General features: G+C 48.5%; 1 protein-coding gene across 2 annotated transcripts in view; it reads right to left on the bottom strand.

Annotated features, from left to right (window-relative positions):
• The window catches only part of LOC100747045 (homeotic protein antennapedia), a 247,000-nt gene that overhangs the window by 158,550 nt on the left and 80,824 nt on the right, over positions 1-7,626 (bottom strand). Inside the window, exon 1 of one of the 2 annotated variants that reach the window (XM_012382460.3) lies at positions 2,328-2,910. The exons of the other annotated variant lie outside the window; for it this stretch is intronic. The gene's annotated coding sequence lies outside the window, so the exon portion shown is untranslated. Of the gene's footprint in view, positions 1-2,327; positions 2,911-7,626 lie in introns of those variants that run through there. 2 annotated transcript variants of the gene reach the window in all.

Here is a 7,626-nt window from a genome sequence, read left to right as displayed (position 1 = left end):
GAGGGTTGCGACTGCCAACAGGGTAGAAAAGAAGCAGAGGAAAGGAGAGAAAAGACGCGCACGTGCGTGTGCTTCTCCGTATCTGAGCGAGTCACAGGATAAAACGGGGACGATCTTGAACGCAAATGGAAGTTGAAGTATGAGACGAGGGTTGAAAGAGGGGGTTGTTGAGAAAGGGAGGAAGCCCAATGTAGGCAAGGTGTCGTGGAAGAGTCGGAATAGGGTTGGAGGCGGAAGGTAGACGAGGAGGCAAGAGGGCAAGAGGCATCGGGTGACGTCGCGACGCCCCGGGCTCTCCGAGCAAGTTCTCGAAAGTGTCGGCTAAACTGATATGAGAAATGGTCGCTTCGTGCTGCCCGTAGGGGATGAAGGAGCCCAGCTCCACCTATACGTTACACAGTTAGGAAACGTTCAGCCACCTCGTGTGTTTCCAACCCCCGTTTGCCCGATACGATATTCGCGGCAATACAGGTCGACCGACCGTGTTACCATCTTACGCCTCCGCGAACCCGTGGATTTATTGCCAGATTTAGCCTACGATATCGTTCGAGATTCTTGAAAGAAGCTCGACACAAAGCAACGTTGTATCGTTTAATTGCGTAGGTGTGTTCGAATGTAGACGAAACGTCCAATTGTAGCAACAGCTTATTCCAAATAGAAACGACGTGTTTCGTAAGAGAATCGTCGAATCGTACCGTTGGGACGTGTCTCCGTCGTAGGGGGACAAAAAAGCATAGCGTTGTCACTTTGACAAACTAATTATACCCGTGTGTTACAGGGGTTGCAAGTGTTGCAATAATCTCGCGCGGTTGCAACCAGCTAGTATGTATTTTAACAGGGCCGGCGAATTAATTCGAAACTGTAGTTTAATCCAGTTTCAAGCGTTGTACGAGTTACGCTGCTTGTATGTGGCGAAACGCCATGTCGTCATTTTTCTCCGAGCAATTCCGCACTGGGAAACTTCGAAGAAAATACTACAAAGTCACAGGTATTACCGACGTCTTGTCTGCAAATTTTCGATTGGGGTAAATTCCTGGACGACGTTGGTAGGCCAACTTTTTGACCGCGCAATCGGGTCGAACGACAATAACAAGAATAATCCTCGTTCCACCCCTAAGTGAAGATGCATGGTATCAGAGAAGGCGTTTCGAGGTGTTCGAGCGGGAAGAAGAGGACGAAGAAGAAACTCGAAAGAAGGGGTGCTGGAGGGGGCAAAGGAACGCTTATCACTGGCTGCAGCCGCACCGACCGTCGGATCCTTATTTATGGTCCCCGTCAGGCGTCGGTGCGGTACACACCACCTATTTTACCCCCGGGCCTTGCGATACCAAACTCACTTTATTTTCGGCCAGTTTTCCCCCTTTTTCCGTGGGAAACTCGAACTTAAACGTGATCGATCGGAACAATCGGGATAACGCGGGATAAATGATAGAAATTGTAGTGATATTATCATCTAACTATCCCAGCTGCGAGTTTGAGGAACTGTGAATCGTTCGAAGAATAAGATACTGTATCTAACGACGTTGAAAATATACGAGGTACTTTTCGAGTAATTTTAGAAGGCACGATGAAACGCGTCGAATCGCCAGCTTAAGAGCAAAAGTAACTATTAGGTTCAAATAGACGATTATTTATCATTTGGCACTAGTCCTGTCGGTGAATTTCTCGGTGGACAGACGGGCGGCGACGTTTTATCGCTAGACGTTATTATGCCGAGCCTCGATGCATTACAAGCGTATCACGTCCACTCAGTTATAGTTCTTCATTAACGCCGGTCGTAAAACACCCGTTTGACAGAACGAGATACAAGGAAAATTGATGCACGCTCCCCCGACCGAGATTAATTCCGTAATTGATATCTATACACTGTACGTGCAAGCGTACGTAGCCGGAGAAAAAGAAATATCGTTGCGTTTATCTGGAATCGCGGGGGTCGTTTCATGGCATACGTTCACGCGAACCACGTGCACGCATTTATTCTTTCTCGCGGCGGGCGTCGCGATCGCGAAATCGAACATATTCTCCGGAACATATTATAGTTTCGAGTATCGCGCTAGTTTACATCGACGTCAGAAATCGGTGAGCTACGCTAAGAATTAATATTCTTTGCCACGATAACCTCAATCACCCGAGCATGTGCACTGAGCCTACATTTTGGCGGGAGAGACATTGTCGCGATGTCATCGAAAATTGTTTAATCGAATAGGTTAGGAGAGTGGTTTGGCCGCGTGTACGAAACGTCTACCTACGTTCGCGTTGCAACATCGCACAGTTTTTCGAAATAGAGGCGTACACTCGTCGAAAAAATAAGGTGAACGACGACTTACCCTGTAGCGGCTGGCCGGAAGACTCAACGAAAGCAGAGAATCGTTTGCGGAAGGATAGGTCGCGCTCGTTTCTTGTTCATGATAGCGATCGTTCAGACCGGAATCGGTTGTTGCATCCGGATGTTCCGTGTCGGCTGACTGGTGGTCCAAAAGGTGTCCGCGTCGGCAGGATGGTAGAGGTTATCTCGCCGGTTGATGGTGCGTAGATTCGAGATCTCAGGGAAGATCGTTCCGCGCTGGAACGATTTCCCAGCTGACGATACGTGATTCCGGTTGGTTGTGGCGCGTCGCGTCGCGTCGCGGATCCCCGTCTGTATGTTAGCTGGTCGCGCGAAATAAAAAGGAGAGCAGGCACGATCGAGGACCCGGAACGAGGGTGAACGAGAAGTCGGTGGTTTTGTCTGGAACGGAACGATACGAAACGGAACGGATTAGAGCCACGTGAAGTCGAAGGCTCTGATCCACCTCCTCGCGTGTTTCGCGGAAGGCTCGCTTCGACGTCGGACGCTCGCTCGGGTGACGCTCTCTCGCGGGCCAAAGCAAACTTGTCGGATGGCAATACGTGAGTTAAATGTTCACCGCGGATGGTTTACGGCCCGATAGTCCCCACCTCGTACCGCCACGCGGCGCTGCCTTCGTTCTCTCTCTCTGTTCGCGGCTCTGCCTCGCTCCTTCGCTTTTCCGTCTCCCTCTAACCGCCTAGAAATCCCTGCCTCTCTCTCTCTCGCCCTGCCACGCGTTCTCGCTTTCCTCCTCGCCCGGCATTTTCTCGTCCGCTCTCTCCGTCGGTTTCACAGCCCCTCGAACGCTCCTCTTGCCTCGTGCCTCGTCCCGGCTGTCCTGCGGCCAGTGCAAAGGCGGGGAATCCGGACCGAGGGAGCGAGAGAGAATTAGCGACAGAGAGAAAACTGACTGTGAACGGAGACCAAGCGATATAGAGGACGCGCGATCAAGACGGAGACAAACGGTCCCCTAACACATGCCCGCCCGCACACAGATGAGACGGGGATTTATATGCAAGGGCGTTGTTAATGGCGGGAGGGGGCACGACGTAGGGTATAGGCCTGCCGTCTCTCTCTCTTTCTGTTTCCATCTTCTCTAACCTCGTTCCTCTTCCCGGCCACCATCAGTCTCTTCCTCGTCGTTCTCGATCTATCCTTATTTACGAGAATCGTTCGTCGTCTTCTTTCCACGAAGTAATCGTACTCGCGTGCTCTAAGGACAGCTTCGATGTCTCTGTCTTCTCTCCCTCTCGCGTCATTTCTCTCGCGCGCACTCCCGTTTCGTCTCGTTCTTTCTCACTCCCTTTGGCAGGCTCCGGCGCTCACGAGGATGGCCACGATGACGCAACGGACCACGTGACTCGACGCGAGCCAATCGGACGCGAGCAATTTGAATCTCGCGGGTTACCAAGACCCCACCTAGTGGCCCACCTTCAGGCCTGGTTATCATCGCATGCACATGCAGGATTGAGCCATTACCTGGTGCTTGGCGTTATAGGTATAATTATATAGCGTCGCGATACACATCGAGTAATGGTGATTTGTGGCCGCTCCTCCGCACACATGCTCGATTCTCTGTGCAACCACGTGGTGGCCGCACCGTGTATCCTCTACAACTGCTCTCTCTCTCTCTCTCTCTCTCTCTCCTTCTCTCTCTTTCTCCCTCTCTCTCTATCCCTCTTTCTCTCTCGATGCTACCGGAATCTGCAGCCTACCTCGGCGCGAATTATCGACGCGCAAAGAGTGTACGAATTTAATTACTCCCTTATCACATTCGGCTTTCCTGTTTTCGCGCAGCCTTCATTGCTGCATCGACTCGTTACTCCCGTCGCTTTCTCCCTTTCTTCCTTTTCTCCTCTTCTATATCGTCTTTTTTTCCTGTCCCATCTGTTTCTCTCGTTTTAAATGCACGAAATCTGTGACAGGTATCGAGAGATAAATGGAGATTTGTTAATCGAAAAATTAACGCGTTTCCTTGGGGCGAATATGGAAAAGGCGTTGGAAGCCCAGCGAGGATAATTCATCGGCCTTTGCGGACCAAAACACGCGTCCCTTCCTGCTCGCTGTTGACCAAACACGTCGACGCGGTATCTCGTAAATATTTGCGTCGCGTTTTCGTTTCTAGCGAGCATCAGAGCCGAAGGCGTTCCTCAAAGCGGGAATCATCGGTCGGGGCAGGCGGGCAATTTCATCGGAAATTCTTTTCATTAGAGGGTAGCGCGCACGCCGCCCGTTGAAAGTTGGTTCGGTCGGCTGGCAATAATTCAGAAAGTCAATTCGTACGTCGTCGCATTAATTCGAATTTCGCAGGGAGAATGAACTCGCCGCGAAATTGTGTTTCACCACACGGCCAATTCCACTTCGGGCAAATTTAAATCGAGCCTCAACCTCCACGTCGGTGAATTTAGAGAGGCAGAGGTGTATCACCTCCCTTCTTCTCTTCCCCACGGCCAACGGTGAACGTTGATAACATGGGGGAGCTTGGAAAAGAGAGAAGGAGGACGTGCATCATCCGCGACGTTCGTTCGTCAACCGTTGGCGGAAGAATTTAATGCGCGAACGTCCCGGTCTCGCCGCTCGCCCGCTCTCGAGTCTGCCAATGAACAATTTTGAAGAAGATACCGTTATTATGGCGCATGACGCAACGAATGGTATCGACAAGCTCGATATATTGGACGATAAATAATGTTGCGACGTAAAATCAATGAATCGGAGCCCGGTCTCCTTTCCGTTTCACGTATTTGTTTTGCCGGACAATATTAGCTCCGAAAAAGTCCGCAAAAACACGCGAACACGCGAAATAAATATAAACGGGCGCCCGGGAGAAAAAAGTTGGCCGCGAAGATATATTACGGAGCCTTTTATTAGTCCCTACCGAATTACACGAGACTATTGCTCTCCGCGTCACAATTTCTACCACGCACCTGCTGCCCCGTCGATCCGTCAAAGCTCGTGGGCCGTTCTGTAAAATATAAATCGAGAGAGATCTATCGTGGCATCCGGATCCTTGAGATTTTTATCGAGAATTCATGTCAAATAATTACGAGATGCAATAGCAAAAAAAAAAGAAAGAAAAAAAGGAAAGATAGGAAAATAGAAACGTAGGAAAAGTAAGTCACGACGATCACGCGGTTACCGGAATGCTTCTGGCAGCTTAGGTCGGGTTAGAAGGTCTAGGTACGTGTTCGCAATTTGACGGAATGTTATTGCGGCCATAATCGCAGGCGCCAACAGGTGCGAGCTTGCACAAGCCTACACGTGAATGTATACGTAAGCTCGTAGGAGTGTATCGGTGAGTCGGTATACCTATATTACTGCCATAGGGCAATAAAGACCCCATCCCTATAATCTGTAGCGGAAACAATAACTAAACAGCCGGCGAAGCCGGCCAACCGGTACTGACCCAGTACGAGTCGTTCATAATGCTAATGGCCGCTTCGTTGTCAATATTTTGACAGGAAATTAAGATGTGTCGGTTTCACCTCGATGGCTAGTCGGTTTAACCAGCTTTAACTCCCTTGTTGCCGATTTCTCTTCTTAAAATCGAATGAAACACGCGTAAATCGAAATTTCGTTTCCAATCTCCTCCTTACTCTTCCAACTTCCATCTCGTAAACGTGTTTTTAGTGTTTCGAATTTTCCTACTGAGATACTCGTAGCTGTGGTCGTTACTCAATTGATCGCATAGACAAACTGAATGCATATTGTACGATGTATCGTACATGGTAGCGATGCGTTACGTAAAGAGATAGCATCGATCAAGGCGCGCATAGACTGTCAAGAAGCAAAGTAGGACGCTAAGTTACTGCGCGGTTCAACTTTCTTCCAGCAGGCTTGATCGATGTCGCGCACAGCAGATCGCGTTCACGTGAAACCAGATAATACTTCCGGCAACATCGTGAAAACACCTCTAAGACCGATTGGCCTTCCGAACGAGTCGAACTTCCGCGACCGGAGTGATGCGCCTCGGCATCACGAGTGAAAGTCAATGTCGCGGTTATACGACTGCGACACGCGTTCCTACTCTCGTACATTTTCATTCGCCATCGATCGTTCTATGCACGTCGAATCTTGATCACCGGTTGCTATTGAAGTCACGACTCCTGTAGTTTAGATCGGCTTGATCGCCGAATATATTATCCAGATACTGTACAGCTTTAGATTTATCGATTTGTAGAACGAACGTTTCACCCTTCGCAGGTCTTTCAATTGTATCGCGGTCTTTTTACGCGATTTTATTATCTATATTTTGCCAATTTTTCTTATAACATTTCGTATTATTGTAAATATTGCCGTGTTGCGAAATATCGCTGTCGCAGTCCGCCAAGTATACAGGGTGGCTGGTACGAGCGGAAAGGGGGTGATTCTAGGCGAAAAAACAAGTCGAAAATATAGAATGAAAATTTTTCGTTCGAGACTTCGTTTTCGAGAAAATCCACTTTGAATTTTCGCTCGGTACGCCTGCACTTTACCGCGTCTCGTTATAACGGATCTCACTGTAGATCGTTGTCTCGATGGAAAAATTAAAAAAAAAATTTATTCTATATTTTCGAATCAACCCCCTTCCGCTTGTAGCGCCAGTTACCTGTGCTACACATGCTACACATTTTAATATGACGATAATCACGAGCAGACTCGAGTGTCATGGGTGACCGAGCGTAGGAATTAATTAGTAGTTAAATAATCAATTATATGCGTAATTATGTAATTACGAGTTGCGAAGGTAGTAACAGCATGAACTATGCTCCGAATAATAACAGTGTAAAGAAATAATTTACTGGTAAGAATACAAGTTTCACGATGAAGTAAGCGAATACTATTACTATGTAGAAGAAACCTAGAATTCATATACATAACAATCAACGTATTAGTATTAATAAATCGAGATTTATTATCCCCATTAGGAATTGATAATTTAGCAGCATGAAACGATATTCCGTAATCCATTATCGAATGATACGTTACAGAACCGCTGTTTAATTATCGGCTCTCGTTAATAACATACACACGCGCGTTACCAAAGGAAATTCGTTTCATTCTCAAAATTCCAGCACGCTTTCCATCGCCAAAGAAAGAGTTCCTAATTTCACGGGAAATACGGTTAACCGGTCGCGGGTGCTTTACGACGAGGCTACGATGCAGCGGCGTTTCCCTCGAATGCTTGCGGACGCGCGCGCGTATCCACACGGATACGCGGCCGTACATCGTGTACGCTGGCATATATACAGAAAGGAGGATGCGGCGTATCTGCCGTCTCGATCTACTTCCTTATCGCAGCGAAATTGTCCTGGCCGTCG

The sequence above is a fragment of the Bombus impatiens genome, unplaced genomic scaffold (assembly GCF_000188095.3).
Source record: "Bombus impatiens unplaced genomic scaffold, BIMP_2.2 scf_0152, whole genome shotgun sequence".
Taxonomy (NCBI): Eukaryota; Metazoa; Arthropoda; class Insecta; order Hymenoptera; family Apidae; genus Bombus; species Bombus impatiens.
This window is presented reverse-complemented; position numbering and strand designations above follow the sequence as displayed.